This window comes from Miniopterus natalensis, chromosome X (assembly GCF_054644295.1).
Source record: "Miniopterus natalensis isolate mMinNat1 chromosome X, mMinNat1.hap1, whole genome shotgun sequence".
NCBI classification, from domain to species: Eukaryota; Metazoa; Chordata; class Mammalia; order Chiroptera; family Miniopteridae; genus Miniopterus; species Miniopterus natalensis.
The window spans coordinates 3,739,668-3,758,068 of NC_142103.1; the positions used below are offsets into that span (position 1 = coordinate 3,739,668).

Here is an 18,401-nt window from a genome sequence, read left to right on the forward strand (position 1 = left end):
TTAAAAAATGGGCAAAGGACCTGAATAGACATTTCTCTAAAGAGGACAATACAGACCAAGAGACATATGAGAAAATGCTTAACATTGCTACTTGTCAGAGATGCAAATTAAAACCACAATGAGGTATCACTTCACACCTGCCAGAATGGCTCCATTAACAAATCAACAAACGACATGTGCTGGTGAGGATGTGGGGAAAGGGGACCCTGGTACACTGCTGGTGGGAATGCAGACTGGGGCAGCCACTATGGAAAACAGTATAGAGGTTCCTCAAAAAATTAAAAATGGAGCTTCCCTTTGACCCAGTGATCCCACTCCTAGGAATATATCCTAGGAATCCTGAAACACTAATCAGAAAGAATATATGCACCCCTATGTTCATAGCAGCGCAGTTTACAAATAGCTAAGATCTGGAAACAGCCCAAGTTCCCATCAGTAGGTGAGTGGTTAAAACAGCTGTGGGACAGTCACACCATGGAATACTATGCAGCTGTAAAGAAGGATATTGTACCCTTTGGGACAGTATGGATGGACCTGGAGAATATTATGCTGAGTGAAATAAGCCAGTCAGAGAAAGACAAACATCACATGATCTCACTTATATGTGGAATCTAAAGAACTTAATGAACTGATGCACACAATAGATTCAGTGACAGATGCATGGATCAGACTGAAACATCTCAGAGGGAAGGTGGGGGTGGGTGGATGGGGAGAGAGTACACAAAGAATTTATATGCATATATGCATGACCCAAGTACAGCAAACAATGATGTGGTGAGGGACTGGGAAGGGGGATGGGGGGTGGGAAAGGGGGTCAATGGGGAGAAAAAGGGACATCTGTAATATTTTGAACAATTTAAAAAATTAAAAATAAATAACCCATTTATAGAAAGAGCATGTTTGAAAAAGAAAAAGAACATTAACTTATGTGAACTCTTCAGCCATGACATATTCTCATTTGGTAAAAAAGGAAATATAATCTGGGAAGACTTCCACATTACAGGCATTTTCCATTACATATAAACTTAATTTTTCACATGTGGCTTCCTAGATTTATGCTAAAAATGTCACATACTACTAAGAAATTAGTTATAGAATCATTTCTGTGATCTTTTAAGACAATGGGCCAGCTAATTTATTTTAGACAAACTAAGGAACTAGGTAAACAGAGAAATTATCTTGAAAATGGAATTGTGCAGCAATGACAAGGGCTTGGGTCTTTTTATTGAATTCCATGAAGCCCATTGCCACAGTAGATTCTTCTAAACTCTCAAGAGCAGATAATATAATCATATAACAACCACTTAAACTTTTCTGTGATGTGGGTTTAACAGCTATTCTGACACAATGCTTTTGTTACAGACACCTCAGCCTTATATAATCCTTCTTGAAAACTTTAAATGACTGCTTGATACACCAAGGCCAAGCTCCTCACACACAGTATCAAGGCATTTTGCCTCTTAGACTTGTCACCTAAACCTGCAGCTTATTGCTACTTCTTTGCTTACATCTCCCACTTACTCAAAAGAGCTGACTCACTTGTCCACTTGCCAGATTTTATCTAGATAGTAGAGGTTAGAAGACTGCTCCAGGCAAACCACCTTAGGGGAGAGCTGCAGGCTATAAATCCTTTTAGCTATGGTGTGGAATTGGCCTCTTGGCAACAATGTACCCCACTGCTCATGTTGCCTGTCATCTGGCCCCCTTTGTTTCAGTGTCCCTCTGTGGGACAAAGGTTATGGGGAACTGATCTTGCTTGTGTTATGTAAGTAATGCACTGCCTGCATCTATCTGAGCTTATTGTTTTGTTTTATTTTTATTGCAGAAGCCAAATCTGTCAGGCCATTTGACACAGTATAATTAGTAAACACCCAAAGCTTCAGAGCAAGGCAACCTGAGTACAAATTCCAGCCCTCTCACTTATAAGCTGTGTGACCTTGGGCAAGGTACATAACCTTCATATGTGTTGATTTCTTCATGCTATCTATTATTATCTAAGCCCCCATAACAGTAAAAGAACAAGTTTACTGTGTCAAATAACTAGTCTACTCAGTGTCATAAAATAAACTATGGCAGTTTTCTTCATCAACCACCACATATATATTTAATGACAATTTTGCACTAGGCATTATAAACAATACAGCGACTTTTAAGACATGGAGCCCTTTCCCACCATAAAACCACTTAGTAGGGAATACTAGAGTAAAGGACATGTCCTTAATGAAAAATAAGTCCTCAAGAGTTCAGAGGAGAGAAAAGACAACATTGACCTGGGGCCAGAATATGGATACAGCCTATTTATCTTCTGAATTTAATCTCCAATATGTTTTAGCAAAGCCATCGTTTTTCAACCATCCCTTATTTAAATGATTTAGGACACCAACATTATAATGATAAACTCATAACTTGCACAGTATAAACACAATACATATGTTCTATGTTTTTGTTCATCTTGTGAAATTTATTTTTATTCAACTGTTTATTATTTATCTTCTGCTAAGGAAATATTATATATTAATTAAAGAAATGTGAAGAATACAGAAAATATTTTTAAAACCATCCATAACCCTGAGATAACCACTGTTAATATTTTGGCACCTTTTATCACATTTTTTTCTATGCATTTTCATACTGTTGAGCTAATATTGCATAATTTGTTTTTTAAGTAACATTTCTTCCTCTCAATTCAAAATGTATAAGAAACAAAAATTCCACATAACTCTACTACCAGCTAACCCCCTATGACATTTTTTAAAAAGTTACACGTTTAGCAAATTCACAGTATAATGGTGCATCCTTTCACTGCATATATATCAGAACATATGCTATATATGCTACATAATATGCCAAAATATTTTCAAATAGGTTTTCAATTACTTGAAATTATAAACAATGCTGTGTTGAATATTTTTATCATCACTTATCACTAACACATGAAAACGGCTGCATGAATTTTCAACAAAATTTTAGTGTATGTTTAGAATAGTCTGACTCAAAATATTGGCTATTTGAAATACATAAGCTTCATTTTGGCAATCGGGGGAAACTCATCTCATAAATATGCTTCAGAGAATCTATAGCAGAGGCCTCTATGTCTGCCAATCAAGAAAGCCCTGCCATACGCATTAAGATGCCAAGAAGACAAAAATCAAACAGTGTTTATACAGAAGTCTCTTTTTGAAAGCCACAAAAGCAGGTACTCCAAATTATAATATTCTAAGTTACAAGCACTGATTTACTATAAAATTGTTTCTCAAATAGATAAGTCGATGTCATGTGATCCAGAGTAACAACAGGGATAGTATTCATATTATGATCATTGATAATTAAGTTTAGCAGCTCAGAAGAGGCCCACTGAAAAGTAATTGCCCATTACCTGAAGAAAATGAACAGCATGAAATAGTGACTCTGAGCTGAATAGAGGAAATAACTCCAAAGGGTTGATGCAGGAAACAGAAGAAGTGTTTAGGAAAAAATCCTCAGAGAGATTCAAGAGGATTTTGTATCAATAAATAATAGAGTAAGCTACTGTTGAAAATAAAAGGTATAATTATAAAGGAAACAATTTATGAACATTACAAATATAATTGCTAAATTAAAAAAATAAAATACTTGCTCAAAAGAAGGCATAAATATCAGAAGGAACACAGCAGGAAATCATATTACATGTCTGGAAGATCATATTACAGTACAATTTTAGAATATATTGGGAAGGTGTGTAGGGAGAAAGCGGAAAGCTAAGAAAGAAAAGTTGTGAGGTATGGAGAATAGATATAGTAGCTGAGTCAATGTCTGGTCTAATAGAAGTTTTAAATGGTGAAGAAGAGAAAGGAGAGATGGGAAAGCATAATTAAAAGAGTAAGAGAACATACTCTTCCCCACACTGAAGGCTATTGTTTTGAAGTGAAATACTGAAAAATGTCACCCTATGGTATACTGCTTTTAAGAATGGCCACAATTATTTGCTTCCCTGTATCCATTAGACTTTGCAATGTGACTTTGAAGCTCCTTCCGTTGAAGAGTGGAATCTACTTCCCCATCCCTTGGATCTGACTTGGTGACTTGCTTTGAATGATAGAATGTGGTAAATGTAACATTGTGTTAGTTACAAACTATGTCTTAAGAGGCCTTGCATGCTTCTACAGTTGCTTTTTTAAAAATCCTCCACTGGAGGACATGCTTTTTTATTGATTTTAGAGAGAGAAGGGGGGGGGATTGATGTGAGAGTGAAACATCGATTGGTTGCCTCCTGCATGAGCCCAGACTGGGGATCCATTGATTGTCTTCTTTGCTGTGTAGAATCTTTATAGTTTAATGTAATCCCATTTGTCTAGTTTTACTTTTGTTTTCAGTGCTTTTGATACCATATTTAAAACATCATTGCCTAGGTATGCTGTCTCCAAAAGTAAGATTTCCTTTTTGTTTTTTTTTGTTTTTTGTTTTTACAACTGAGCAGTATTCTATTGTGTAAATGTACCACAGCTTCTTTATCCACTCATCTACTAATGGGCACTTGGGCTGCATCCAGATCTTGGCTATTTTAAATAACATTGCAATGTTATGCTAAGTGAAATAAGCCAGTTAGAGAAAGACAAGTACCACATGATCTCACTTATATGAGGAATCTAAACAGAGAACCAAAAAGAAAAAACAATTAAAAAACAAGAGGACAGTTTAAGGGAGCTGTGGGACAACATGAAACATAACAATATGTTTACAAAACAAACAATATTTGCATCATAGCAGTACCAGAAGAGGTAGAAAGTAAGCAAGGGTTAGAAACATGTTTGAAGAAATAATGGCAGAAAATTTCCCCAACCTGGTCAAGGAAATTGTCACACAACAGAGTGAGACACAGAGAGTCCCAAGCAAGAGGAACCCAAAGAGGCTATACCCACACACATCATAATTAAAATGCCAAAAATTCAAGACAAAGAGAGAATCTTAAAGGACACAAGAGAAAAGCAATCTGTTACCTACAAAGGAGCTCCCATAAGGCTGTCAGCTGATTTCTCATTAAAGAGCTTTCCAGAAAAGAAAAAAAAAAAAAGAAGAAAGGAGTTTATCACCACCAAACCAGCAATGCAAAGAATGTTAAAGGGACTGCTGTAATAAGATGTTGAAATAGAGAGAATGAGAAGCATAGGCATAAAGAAATAAAATGGTAATCGATAAGTACCTATCAATAATAACCTTAAATATAAATGGATTAAATGCTACAATCAAAAGACATAGGGTAGCTGAATGGATAAGAAAACAAGAACCAAACATATGCTGTCCCACAGGAGACCCACCTCAGAACAAAAGACTCACAGAGGCTGGAATAAAACAACAACACAACTTCTGGAGGACTTTAAGGGGAGACTGACAGCAATACATTAATAGTAGGGGAATTTAACACCCCACTGAATTCAATGGGTAGATCTTCCAGACAAAAAATTAACAAAGAAACAGTGACTCTAAATGACACACTAGATCAAATTAATTTAATTGACATTTACAGAACATTTCGCCCCAAAGCTGCAGAATTGCCATTCTCCTCAAGTGCACATGGAACATTCTCAAAGATAGACCACATGTTAGGACACAAAACAAATCTTTACATGTTCAAGAAGATTGAAATCATATCATGCATCCTCTCAGACATTTATACCATGGAATACTATGCAGCTGTAGAAAAGGGTCTCTTATGCTATGGGACAGCATGGTGGGACCTGGAGAGTATTATGCTAAGAGAAATAAGCCAGTGAGAGAAAGACAAATATTACATGATCTTACTCATATGTGGAATCTAATGAACAAAATAAACTGATGACCAAAATAGATCCAGAGACATAAAAGCATGGAACAGGCTGACGCATCTCAGAGGGAAGGTAGGGATGGGTGGGTAGGTCGGGAGAGATTAACATAAGAATTTATATGCATATATGCATAACTCATGGACACAGACAACAGTGTGGTGAAGGCCTGAGAGAAGGGGTGCAGGGGGGAGGGGATCAACGGGGGAAAAAGAGACCATTTATAATATTTCAACAATAAAGATAAATTTTAAAAAATTATTGGAGTGACAATGGTTAATATGAGCATATAAGTTTCAGGCGTGGGAAAAGATCTGAAGGACTACTAAAATTTAAAGTTCCTCTCATACCAGAAGTTATGGGAAATGGGGTTACATTAGAATTTGCTGGTTTTCAGGAAGGCAGATTTGCTCTGTTATTAGAATGTGATGATTAATGATTTTCCCCATTGGTAGTTCAGGCGTCAGATAATTGACCCTAGTTTATATTGTTATATCCTAAGATGAGGCCACAAGTCCCCTAAAGGTCAGTTATTAGGCATAAGTGTTTATAGTGGAGCATTCATATATTAGGTGTCCTCTGCCCATTGGTCTGGTGGCACGCTAATTATCTCTCGCATTATGGGTCCGTCACAACACATAGAGCCAACACACTTGGGAGCTTCCCACCCAGGTACCCTCTGGCCTCAGTGTGGCGCACAGGGAGGTTGGTTTTATCAGTGTTGGTGTTAAGACAGGCTCTGATAACTGTCCAGACTTTGATTTGTGTCTAGTGCATTCTGCTTGTATACTGGTCAGTCAGTGCCTGTGCTTTTATTCTTCTTCCCCCGCCCCCAAAATAAAGTTTACATTCATGTTTTCATCTTACTAATAAGGTATTGGTATACATGCTATTGAGCGTTAATAAAGAATACATATTATGTTTAGACTATGTTCTAAGTGCCTTGTGTACATAATATACTTAGTTTATCCTTGCAGGCTATGGAGTAGGTGCTCTGATCCTCAGTTTACAGAGGCAAAAAGCTGTAGCATGGAGTGGTTGAGGAATTTGCTCAAGATCTCCTCACAAATAAATAGAAAGAAAAAAGAAATAGCAGACTGTGATAAAACAACAGTGTGAGATTTTACATAATTTTATCAGAAAATTTACATTAATATAATAGGGAAAATCTGAGTAACAATGAATAAGTGTGACTTAATATGTAGAAATATGATATAATATTACTCAAACAAAAAGAAAATACACATTTTCTTCAATTGCCCATAGAATATTTATAGAACATTTTTACATTAGGACACAAAGACAATATTCCAAAATGTATAATTCATGCAGAAAACATACTCCATCCATGAGAGTATAATTAGTAATAAGGAAAACAAGGATAGACAACCAAACATCAACTAAAACCTAACCATGTTGAAAGACATAAATACACTTCTAAATACCTCTTAGATTAAAAAGGAAAATGAACTACAGATAAGGTACCAAAAGAATTACTATTATAACACCTCATGTGAAAACTATGGAACACATTCAAATGTATTCTGAGGAAAATTTATGATTTAAATGCATTAAATAGAAAAATAAGAAAGACTAAAAATAAAATAAGCATTCACCTAAATCTAGAAAGAGATCAAACAGAACCAAAGACTAGAAAAAAGGTTTTCACAAAAGCAGTAAGTGGTATTTTAAAAAACATTTGCTTTTTAATAGTTAACTGAAAATAAAATATGTAAATAGTCCTATTAAGGAAAAGAATAAAAAAGATATAGCCATATATGTGCAAATTCATACACATTAGAATTTATTACATGTAACTTACAATCAATACATTTAAAAATCCAGATGAAATGGGAGAGTTTTTACAGACAAATTGACAAAATTGACTCAAGGAGAGGTGGAAAACTTGGATAGATTAATAATCAAAGAAATTGAAAGAAAGTTTACATTTCTACCCTCCCACTCCCCAAACAAGCACTAGGACAAAATGGTTTTATGGGTGAGTGTTGCCAAGTGTTCAAGGGAATAGCTTGTGTCTAAGTTATTTAGACTGTAAAATAAGAAAAAAAATTAAGTTCATTCATAAGATTAATACAATCCTCATATTAAATCAGGAAAAGGGTATCACACAAAGGAAAACAATAAATGAGAGTTTCCCAACAAGTGTGCCTGGCACACTGGCGTCCTGTGGGTGGGTTGTATGTGTAATACTATAGCCTCTAAGGCTTTGGGGTCCCACAGGCAGAGCCTGGGAAGCCAGTTGTCTCTGTCCTGAGCAATCTTGTCCATTTAATTTACCCCAGTGTGTCATGATGTGAAAAGGGTAAGGGGCGCTGCTCTAGGAACATGTTACTATAGAGTTTTATATCCTAAATGAAACATTGATATAGACAAAACACCACTCCCACGTCAGTCTTATTCCACGAATGCCAAAGTAGTTCAACATTAGGAAACCTATCAGTGTAATGAACTACACTAAGGATTAAAAAGAATAACCACATTAACACCTTGGCAAATTCCAGAAGACATTCGGTAACATTCTCTATGTGTTCCAGACAGAACTGTAAGACAATCAGGAATCAGGAATAGAAGGGCTTTTCCATAACTTGTAAAAGGGTATCAGAAACAATGCTAATCATCATATTTTAGAGTGAAACAATGAGATATTTCTATTAAAGTCAAAAACAAGAGGAGGAGGCCTGTTCTTTATTAATCAATATAAATCTGCATTCTCCTGGAAGTCACAAGATCTTTACCAATATGCCAAAAGGAAAACCAAATTAGAAACAAACATTTACAATGAAAAAACAAACATTTCCTTATTTATAACAGACAGGATTGTGTAGCTAGGAATTAAAGATAATTAACTGGTGGAAAAACACAGAGCTAGGAATAGAGTTTAATATAATGCCTGGATACAAGATAAATGCAAAACTATTGTAAAGATGCCAGTTCTTGACAGGTTACTCAAAAGGTCCGAGGCACTTCCAGGGATTTTTTTCTTTTTACTGAAGTTGAGAGTTAATTCTATAATTCATCTGGAAAAAGAAAATGTAGACAAATAGCCAAATAAATTTTGAGAATAAAAAGAATGGAGAGCAGCCCCATCAGATTTCAAAACATATTATAATTCTCCAGTAATTAAAGCAGTCAGGTATTAGGTCGGTAATAGACAAAAATTAAACAGAAAAGAAACAAGCAAGCCTATATAGTTCATGATGAAAAGAGAATTCCAAATTAGTGTAAATATCATTCCATACAATAAATAAATTAGGAAAGCTATGCCTTCTGAAAAAAATTAACGTAGGTTAATTACTTTCCACCCCCCCCCCCACATACACACTTCCATATGGATTAAAGCACTAAGCAATAAAATATGTCAAATATTAGAAAAAGTATTGAACAATATTTTTATAATCTTAGGATATAGAAGCCTACCTAATTAGTTGGTTGGAGCATTGCCCCATATACCAAAAGGTTGTGGGTTCGATTCCTGGTCAGGCCACATACCGAGGCTGAGGGTTTGATCCCTGGTCAGGGTGCATGCAGGAGGCAACCAATCCATGTTTCACTCTCATGTGGATGTTTCCCTCTCTCTCCCTCTCTCTTCCTCTCTCTCTAAAAAAAAACAATTAAAAAAAGGAAGAAAAAAAGAGAGAAATGACAGATATTTGTAATATATAACAGACAAAAGGATGCCATCTCTAATCTAGAGAACTACATATCTACAAGGAAAAAAAGATAAATCACTCAAAAGAAAAATAGGCAAAGGAGATGTGTTCATCAATCTCCAACAGAATACAAATAGCTAATAAATATATTAAAAAGTGCTTAACTTTCCTAGTGGGTAGGGAAAACAACTTAAAGGAATGAGATTGGATTTTTCATCCAAAATGCTGACAAAATTAAAAAGAATAATCATGCCAAGAAGGCAACTGAACTCAAACCCTTTAATCTAGCAGTTATGTTTCTAAGCTACTAGCCTATAAAAAATACTTCTAAGCATGCAAAAGATAGATTTAAAAGAATGCTTTGTATAGCATTATGTGTATTAAAAAACTGTTAACCCAGAGATCTATCACGTGGAAAGAATTGAATAAATTATATAGTACACCCTACTATGGAATTCTATGAGCTGTTACAGGACAGCAAGTTGTAGAATAGTACAGTTAAGTCCTCACTTACCTTCATAGAGAGGTTCTTGGGAGCTGTGACTTTAAGGGAAGCAATGTATAATGAAACCAATTTTACCATAAACTAATGGATAGAAATAAGAATTAAGTGCCTAGGGCATATTTCTGGTCACAAAAACATCACCAAACTTCTAAAGAACCAAACACTTCTAATATCAAACACTGAAATAAATGTCAGTTATATATACATTTAAGAAAAATGAATAAAAACAAATCACAGAGTGATTTTTCCAACCTTCTTATTCCAGTTCAGTGTCACAGGTGACTGCAGCCTCTCCTGGCAGCTCAGGGCACAAGGCAGGGTCCCCCTGGGACAGGACTCCCTTCCAGCACGGGGGCACTCACACAGACCCCCACTCAGACTGGGACACCGTGGGCATGCCACTGCATCTATTGTGCACATCTGGGGATGTGGGAAGGCACCGGAGTCCCTACAGAAAATCTACGCAGGCATGGGGAGAGCTTGCAAACCACACAGACAGTGGCCCCATCCAGGGATTGATTTTTCTCCTCATCAACTTTAACAGAGCAACAGTGAATAAAACGTTAGTAGAGGACCTGCTGTATATACAGGATGGCTTCATTTTGTAACACACACAAGAGCACATGCACATAAACAGAAAAAGTCCTTGGAAGGTACAGAGCAAACAAATCATCATGCCTGTCTCTGGGCAGTGGGCCTGGGAGAAGCGTATTTGCATTTGTTCTTTCATATACTACGGCCTTTTTTACTTTTATAATAAGCATGTTACTTTTGTAACAAAACAACAACAACATAATCTCACTCTATGACACTGGGATTTTAAAAAAACTATAAGGAAACATTAAAGAGCTATATGAAATCTCACTATACAGAGGAAATTATTATTAACATGTCAACACTTTCTTTTCAGTCCCTGTTATGCATTTTTTACATATTTGAGATAGTTGAGATCTTATTATATGTAATTTTGGGCTTGTTTTTCAATTAGTATAGAGAATAAAAAGCCACAAGAGCATAAAAAGTACATGTATTCCCAACACCCGGAGAAGTGCACAAAACTGGATTCTGAATAACCCATGCATGCTGCCACAGATCATACACATTGTCTCACTGATTCATGCATGGTCCTCTTTTATTTTTATCCATTAACTTGTTCTCTTTTTTAAAAATATTTTTTTATTGATTTCAGAGAGAAGAAGGGAGAGAGAGGGATAGAAACATCAGTGATGAGGGAGAGTCATTGATCAGCTGCCTCCTGAGCCCCCAACCCAGGCATGTGCCCTGACCAAGAATTGAACCATGATCTCCTGGATCATAGGTCGATGCTCAACCCCTGAGCCACACCGGCCAGGCATTAACTTCTTTTATTTAATTTTCATAATAATCACACAATTATTAAGTAGTTAACAATATCCTTTTAATTACATAATGAACACTAGCTCACTCACCCATTGAACCTGAGCACTAGAATATTGACAATAACTTCAATCCACTTCTATCATCCTCTTATTCCAACTCCCTTTCCTCAACCCCAATGACCTTATCCTGAATTTTTAAATTGATATTAAATTGGCTTGTTAATAAAATATTTTAATCCCAAATATATATGTATGCCTAAATAATACAGTTATTAGTTTTACTTGTTTTTGAATAATATAAAGGATATCCAGTGATATATAGTCTTCTGGGACTTGATATTTTAATTTAACATTATAGAAGTAAAATCCATTCATATTATTATTGTTTAGCTGTAGTGTATTCATTTCACTGCTGTATAATATTCCATTGTGTAAATATATCACAATTTATACATTTTCCTTTTGGGACATTTACTATGAACATTTTAATTTTTTTTTTCGGGTTATTTTTCTGAGGGCATTTTTATAGCTTCCTTTCTACAAAATTTTAATACTATATACATTCATGTGACCTGTCCTCTCATTAATAAGATCTTGTGAACATATTCCCATTTCAATAATTATTCTTTTGTGGTATAAACTTAAATGGCTGCATAGTATTCCATCATATATTTACAATATAATTTTATTTACCCACCACAATTGTTGGACATTTCCATTGCTTATAATTTTTATGCTGGGATTAGCTTTATGTTGTATATATCCTTTAGATAAGCAACTCTCCTTTTAAGACTTTATTCTCAATAATATCTGAATAAATTTGCACACAATCATGTACAGGGCCACCATCTAGGATGAGGCAGTTTGTGTTCTGCACAACTTGCACAACATATGTCCTCATCACAGCAGGGCTTTGTTTTTGTTTTTGTTTTTTAATCCTCACTGGAGGATATTTTTTTCCATTGCTTTTCGGAGAGAGTAGAGGGAGGGAGGAAGGGAGGGAGGAAAGGAGGGAAGGAGGGAGAGGGAGAGAGAGACACACACATCAATTGGTTGCCTCCAGCCCTCCCCCCAACTGGGGCCAGGGATTGAGCCTGCAACTGAAGTACGTACCCTTGGCCAGAATGGAACCCGGGACCCTTCAGTCCAGGGGCCGACACTCTAACCACTGGGCCAAACCAAGTAGGGCTCACAGCAGTTTTTACAATTAAAAAAAAGAACTTAAGAAAGTAAATATATTAAAATTATAATATAGATGCACAGTTACTGACATAGAAAGATGTTTACAACTTATTAAGTGGGAAAACTAGGTTAAATGGCAGTATAATACTATTTTGTAAAATTAAACAAACATACCTGTGAAACAGTATGGAAGCACATACACCAAAATTTTTACAGCACTATCTCTGAATATTGAGTTTATTTGAGGTTTTAAGTTTTTCACTTTGCTTACTTATATTTTAAAGCATTTTAAACCATAAAACTTGATTACATGTGTAATAAGATGAATAAATAATGATTTTATGCACAACCATTTACATTTTTTCATGAATATAAAACACTTCCACGTTGTAAGGACTTTGGAAGAAAAAAGAACATAAAGAAGTAAACGAAAATCACACATTATCTTATCCACCTAGAGATGATACGTTCACAATCTCCAATGGGTTTATTTCTGTCATTTGTCTCTGATTATATATTTAAAATAATTGCAATCATACTTTATATAATCCTGCATGCTGATTTTTGCTTAATATTATATAATTTAAACAGACCATAGCTTTTTTAATGGAATAATGTTCCATCATATGGAAAGAGCACACTCCCTTAATTATGCTCTTAAAGTTAGGCCCTTAGGTTTTTCTGTTTTTAACTATACCAGATAACTATGTGAGGAACATCTTTGTGAATGAATTATCCACATTTTAGATAATTCCCTTAAGTATATTCATTGAGGTGACAATACTAAGTCAGAGTACAAAAAATTTTATATCCCTTGACATATATTGTCAAAACTGTACTTACTATATATTTTAAGGCAGCATGGAATAATAGGGAAAAAAATAAGTCAAAATACATTGATCCCATGCCCATCTTTAGAACTTGCTGCTTAACCTCTGATTAGGTAAAAACATCCATCTTATCTAAGTCACAAGGTTATTGTGATAAATGAGAATCTAGGTCCTTTGGTCAGCATAAATGTTACTTCCTCAGCATCCTATACTTACTTTTCCTTCATGGCCTTACAAAACTTAAAAATAATTTTTCAGTTATTTGAACACTGTCTGTTTCCCCCAGATGACTTGAAATTCCATTAAAATATGCCTGGCATACAGTTGGTGCTCAATAAATGTTTGTTGAATGAGTGGATGGATGAATGAAGTGACAACACTTTGTAAACTAAATCATTAGACATTTGTAAGATATTATTATTATTATTAATTTATATTACCATGTAGATAATTCTAAATCTTTAGAGACTTCTTGACTAATTAAAATTTCACTATGTGGCTTTAATGTTTGTCATGTCAACCAGAGGTATGGGTAGCAATGTTGCTGGAAGTACCTGATAGGAGCTGAGACTTGGAGAACCAAGTAGTTAGTTCTCTAGGTCAGCATGCTGGGAGTTAAGGAGTTTTAGTTACCGTTAGTGGGACATAAGCAGTGGTAAGAATCCAAGAGATCAGTGATATTTGAAGCAGGTGGTTCCTGGAGGTCAGAAACAAACTAATGGTAAGTGGTCTAGATAGTAAGGTGCAAACTGGAGAACAGTCAGAGATAAGGAAGTAAAGTGGATGAGACAGTTAAATTCCACGCACCAGTACTCAAAGCATGGAGTTACAAATATGATTCTAAAGCAAAGGGTACTTGAACTCATGCTGTCTTATATTATTTCTACCCAAATTGAAAATAGTATGAGGAAGTGTTTGTGCCTAGAACCATATACATGAGCAAGGAAATGACAGTAGCTAGTTCATGAATGAGATCTGTGAATATAAACAAATAGGTTTTGATAGTGACAAGATACAGTAAGACCATTTGCATATAAGATTTTATAATAGTCTACACATAAAATGGGAGCAATCAAGCTTTGGATCTCATAAATCTCATCTTGATTTTCAACAGCAGATATTATAGTATGGTAGTTAAAATCATGGACTCTGGAAATAGGCTAGTTGGCTTCAAATCCTAGCTCAATCACTTATTAGTTGTGTCCTTTGGAAAAGTTACTTCACCTATGTGTGCCAGTTTCCTCATCTGTAAAACAGGGATGATAGTATCTACCTCAATGGGTTCTTGCAAGGATTAAATGAGTTGATGCATGTAAGGACCTTAGAATAGTGCCTGGATATAGCAAATACTATGTTTGTTAAGTGTTATTATTATTATTATTAGTCACATAAGACCAAACAAAAATTGATGTTATAAAAATGGATAAATACACTGTATGTTTTCCACTGTATATTAACTTTAGCTAAAATAATAAAGTCTTTAGTTCTGTTCATTAAAATAAGAATTTCATTTGCACCTAAGCAAAGTTGACCACATAAAAATTATAAGCAATAGTAAAGTAGCAATATTTATCACAGCAATCGCATATCTGTGGTTTTTTCTATAGAAGCTGTTCTATGAATGTTATATTTTAAAATTGTAAAGAATAAATACACATTCTCTAATAGCAAAAACCACTATTAGGCTTTGGTAAGTCAATCCATAAGATCTGGTCTATAAAAAGGGATGCCATTTTAAATTTTCTGAAGCTAGTTCCACTAGAAGCAGGAATATTTGAGTTGGGAGACTTGTCTGTGGAAAGATCTGAACATGGAAAGGCTCAGGCTTGGAAAGGCTAATTTAGAAAAAGTCTGGACCTGGGGAAAGGTTGGAAGACATGAACTATGGAACATGTTAGAATACCTGGATATCGTAGACACTGGAAGACCTGAATGTTGGAAGACCGGTACACGGGAGACGGAAGACGTGGAATTTGAGCCCATTGTTGGAAGACTAGGTAGTTGTCGGAAGACGTGGAGATGTTGGAAGACGTGGAGATGCTGGAAGATGTGGAGATTCTGGAAGACATGGAGATGCTGGAAGACAAGCAGATGCTGGAAGCCCTGGAGATGCTGGAAGACCTGGAAGTGTAGGAAGACATGAATTTTCTCGAAGACATGGCTTAGTTGGAAGACGTAGATTTTCTGGAAGACGTGGCTTTGTTGGAAGACGTGACTTGGTTGGAAGACGTGGTTTTGTTGGAAGACGTGGATTTTCTGGAAGACGTGGCTTTGTTGGAAGACATGGATTTTCTGGAAGACGTGGCTTTGTTGGAAGACGTGAGTATGCTGGAAGACATGAATTTGATGGAAGACACAGCTTTGTTGGAAGACAAGGATTTGCTGGAAGCCATTGATTTTCTGGAAGCCATGGATTTGATGGAAGACGTAGATAGTTTGGAAGACCTGGAACTGATTGGAAGATATGGATTTCCTGGAAGACATGGATTTTCAGGAAGACCCGAATTGTCCGGAAGATCTTGATTGTTTGGAAGATGTAGATTTGCTGGAAGACCTGGAGGTTACGGGAAGACGTAGATCTCAAGGGAGACATAGATTTGCAGAAGACAAAGATTAAGTGGAAGACATGAATTTTCTGGAAGACGTGGCTTTATCAGAAGACCTGGATTTAGTGGAAGACATAGATTTTGTCTGGAAGACGTGGATTGACCAGAAGACTGGATTTGGTGGAAGACATGGATTGGTTGGAAGACCTAAATTTTTCCGGAAGATGTGGATTAGCTGGAAGACCTTGATATTGATGGAAGTAGTGGATTGTCTGGAAGACCTTGAAATCATTGGAAGACATGGATTTCTGGAAGACGTGGATTTTCCTGGAAGATATGGACTTTGTGGAAGACCTACAATTGCTGGAAGACTGGATTTGCTGGAAGGCATGGATTGTCTGGAAGACGTGGTTTGTCCGGAAGACGTGGATTGTCTGGAAGACATGGATTTTCTGGAAGACTGGGATTAGCTGGAAGACCTTGATGTTGTTGGAAGACTTGTAATTAGTTGGAAGACTTGGAGTTGCTGGAAGACCTGGAGTTGTTGGAAGACCTTGACACTGGCGCCATTGGAAGCCCTGGACATTGGAGACATTGGAAGCACAGGATATTGGAGACATTGGAAGCCTTGGATTTTGAGGACATTGGTTATTCTAGATATTGGAAACCTTGGAAGCCCTAAATATTGAAATTCATGGATATTAGAAGCCCTGAGCACTAGAGACATTGCAAGTCCTGGACCTTGGGTGCCCTAAACATTGGAAGGTATTGACAACAGAAGATCTAGACATTTAGAAATTCTAAATTCACAAACCCTGGATATTGGAAGACACTGGAAAACCTGAATATTGACATATTCATGTTAAAAGACATAGAATTTGAAAGATGTAATTTTCATGATGCTGCAGGTCAAAGATGTTGGAAGCCCTGGATATTAAGAGACCTAGACTTTAAGAGGTCAGGATGTTAAGAAACCCAATCACTTCAATATTAGGGATATTTGAACAACCTGAATAGTGAAAGACCAGGTTCATGGAGATATCAAAAAACTTGGGTATTGGAGAAACGAGACATTATAAAATCAGAATTTAGGAGACACTAAAAGTTGTGGGAACTGAATGATGTAAGTGCTGGACTTTGACACAATGAAATATATGAGCTCTAGAAGACTGGTATATACAAGGTAATGGAGAACTGGAAACATAGTAAAATTGGAAGTTAGAATTCTGCATTCTGAAAGACAAGACCGAGAACTTGAAGGGTGATTGTTGGAGATACTAGGAGACCTAGACTTTTAATGACCCTGATACTGAGAAGATTAGAAAACATTTGCATTGGAGGTGTTGCAGGCGAAAGAGTGAAAGATATGGACATAACATTTAGAAGATCTGGCAATTGGAGATGTTGGGAGCTCTGGAGCTCAGAATACCTGATGTTAGAGACAATGAAGAATTGAAAAGCCTAATCTTAGAGATATTAGAAGGTCATGTTGAAAGATATTGACAATGTTGAAAAACTTTCATATTAGAATCTGATATTACATTTAAAAACATATCATAAGGCTATTGTAATAGACTTTATGACTATGGCATTTCTTTCACTAAAAAGCACAGGGAAAGGCCATTCTAGAAAGATTACAAAGAGGAAGCAGGGAAATTCAAGTTAAAACAAGTAGTTTGAATGGGCTGGAACCTATCTTAGTCTCTATTAGCTGGCCTTCTGGGTCTCTACTGGTTGACAGGATGGGAATGAGAAATTATCAAAGAATAAGCAATATTAAGGCTTGGCTTAAGCAATATCTACTTGGCTTAAGACAAGGGGTCAGCAAACATTTCCTATAAAGGATCGGATAGTAAGTATTTAAAGTTTTGCAGGCTGTACAGTTTGTGTTGTAACTTCTCAACTCTGCCATTGTAGTGCAGCTATAGACAATACATAAATGAGTGGGCATGGTTTGGGAAAAAGGGGGGGGGGGCTAGACTGAAAGATATTGCCAATGTTTGGCCCAAAGGTTTTAGTTTGCCAGACCCAGATCTAGATGCCAAATCTAGGGTATGGTATACTTAAGTACATTCCAGGCTAGCATTCACATGCAGGAGAATGCATAGAACAATGTGAAGCCCACTGGTAAATAAATATACTATGTATGTGATGATACTCAGGAGATGAGGCTGGCCGGAACCTAAGAATGGGATTTAGATTTCCACTTAAATATTCAGGGGCCCAAACAAGGTGATTCATATTCAGAGCCAAAATTAAGTGGGTAGCATTCAGGGCCCCAGACAAAGGGGCTAGGGTTCAGTGAGGATGACCTAATTTAGTAGGCTGGAAGCTTAAGAAGAAAATTAAAGAAACTCATCCCTACAAATTGAGGTCATCTTGCCAGGACTAAGTGCCACTCTCCCAAAAAACAAGAATAGCCATCTCAGGACAGACAAGAAGCCAGTGGCAAACCCCAACTCTAAGTTCTTGTCATTATATCACTACCAATTAATCAAGAGATAATGTTAA

General features: G+C 36.2%; 1 pseudogene across 1 annotated transcript; it reads right to left on the reverse strand.

Moving 5' to 3' along the window:
* Positions 1-6,922: 6,922 nt before the first annotated feature.
* Positions 6,923-16,510, reverse strand: LOC148090384 (uncharacterized; annotated as a pseudogene). The gene is made up of 3 exons (XR_015716514.1): positions 16,172-16,510; positions 15,248-16,097; positions 6,923-8,836 (listed from the first exon to the last, which is right to left on the reverse strand). The product of XR_015716514.1 is annotated as an uncharacterized LOC148090384 (transcript).
* Between the last annotated feature and the right edge of the window lie 1,891 nt (positions 16,511-18,401).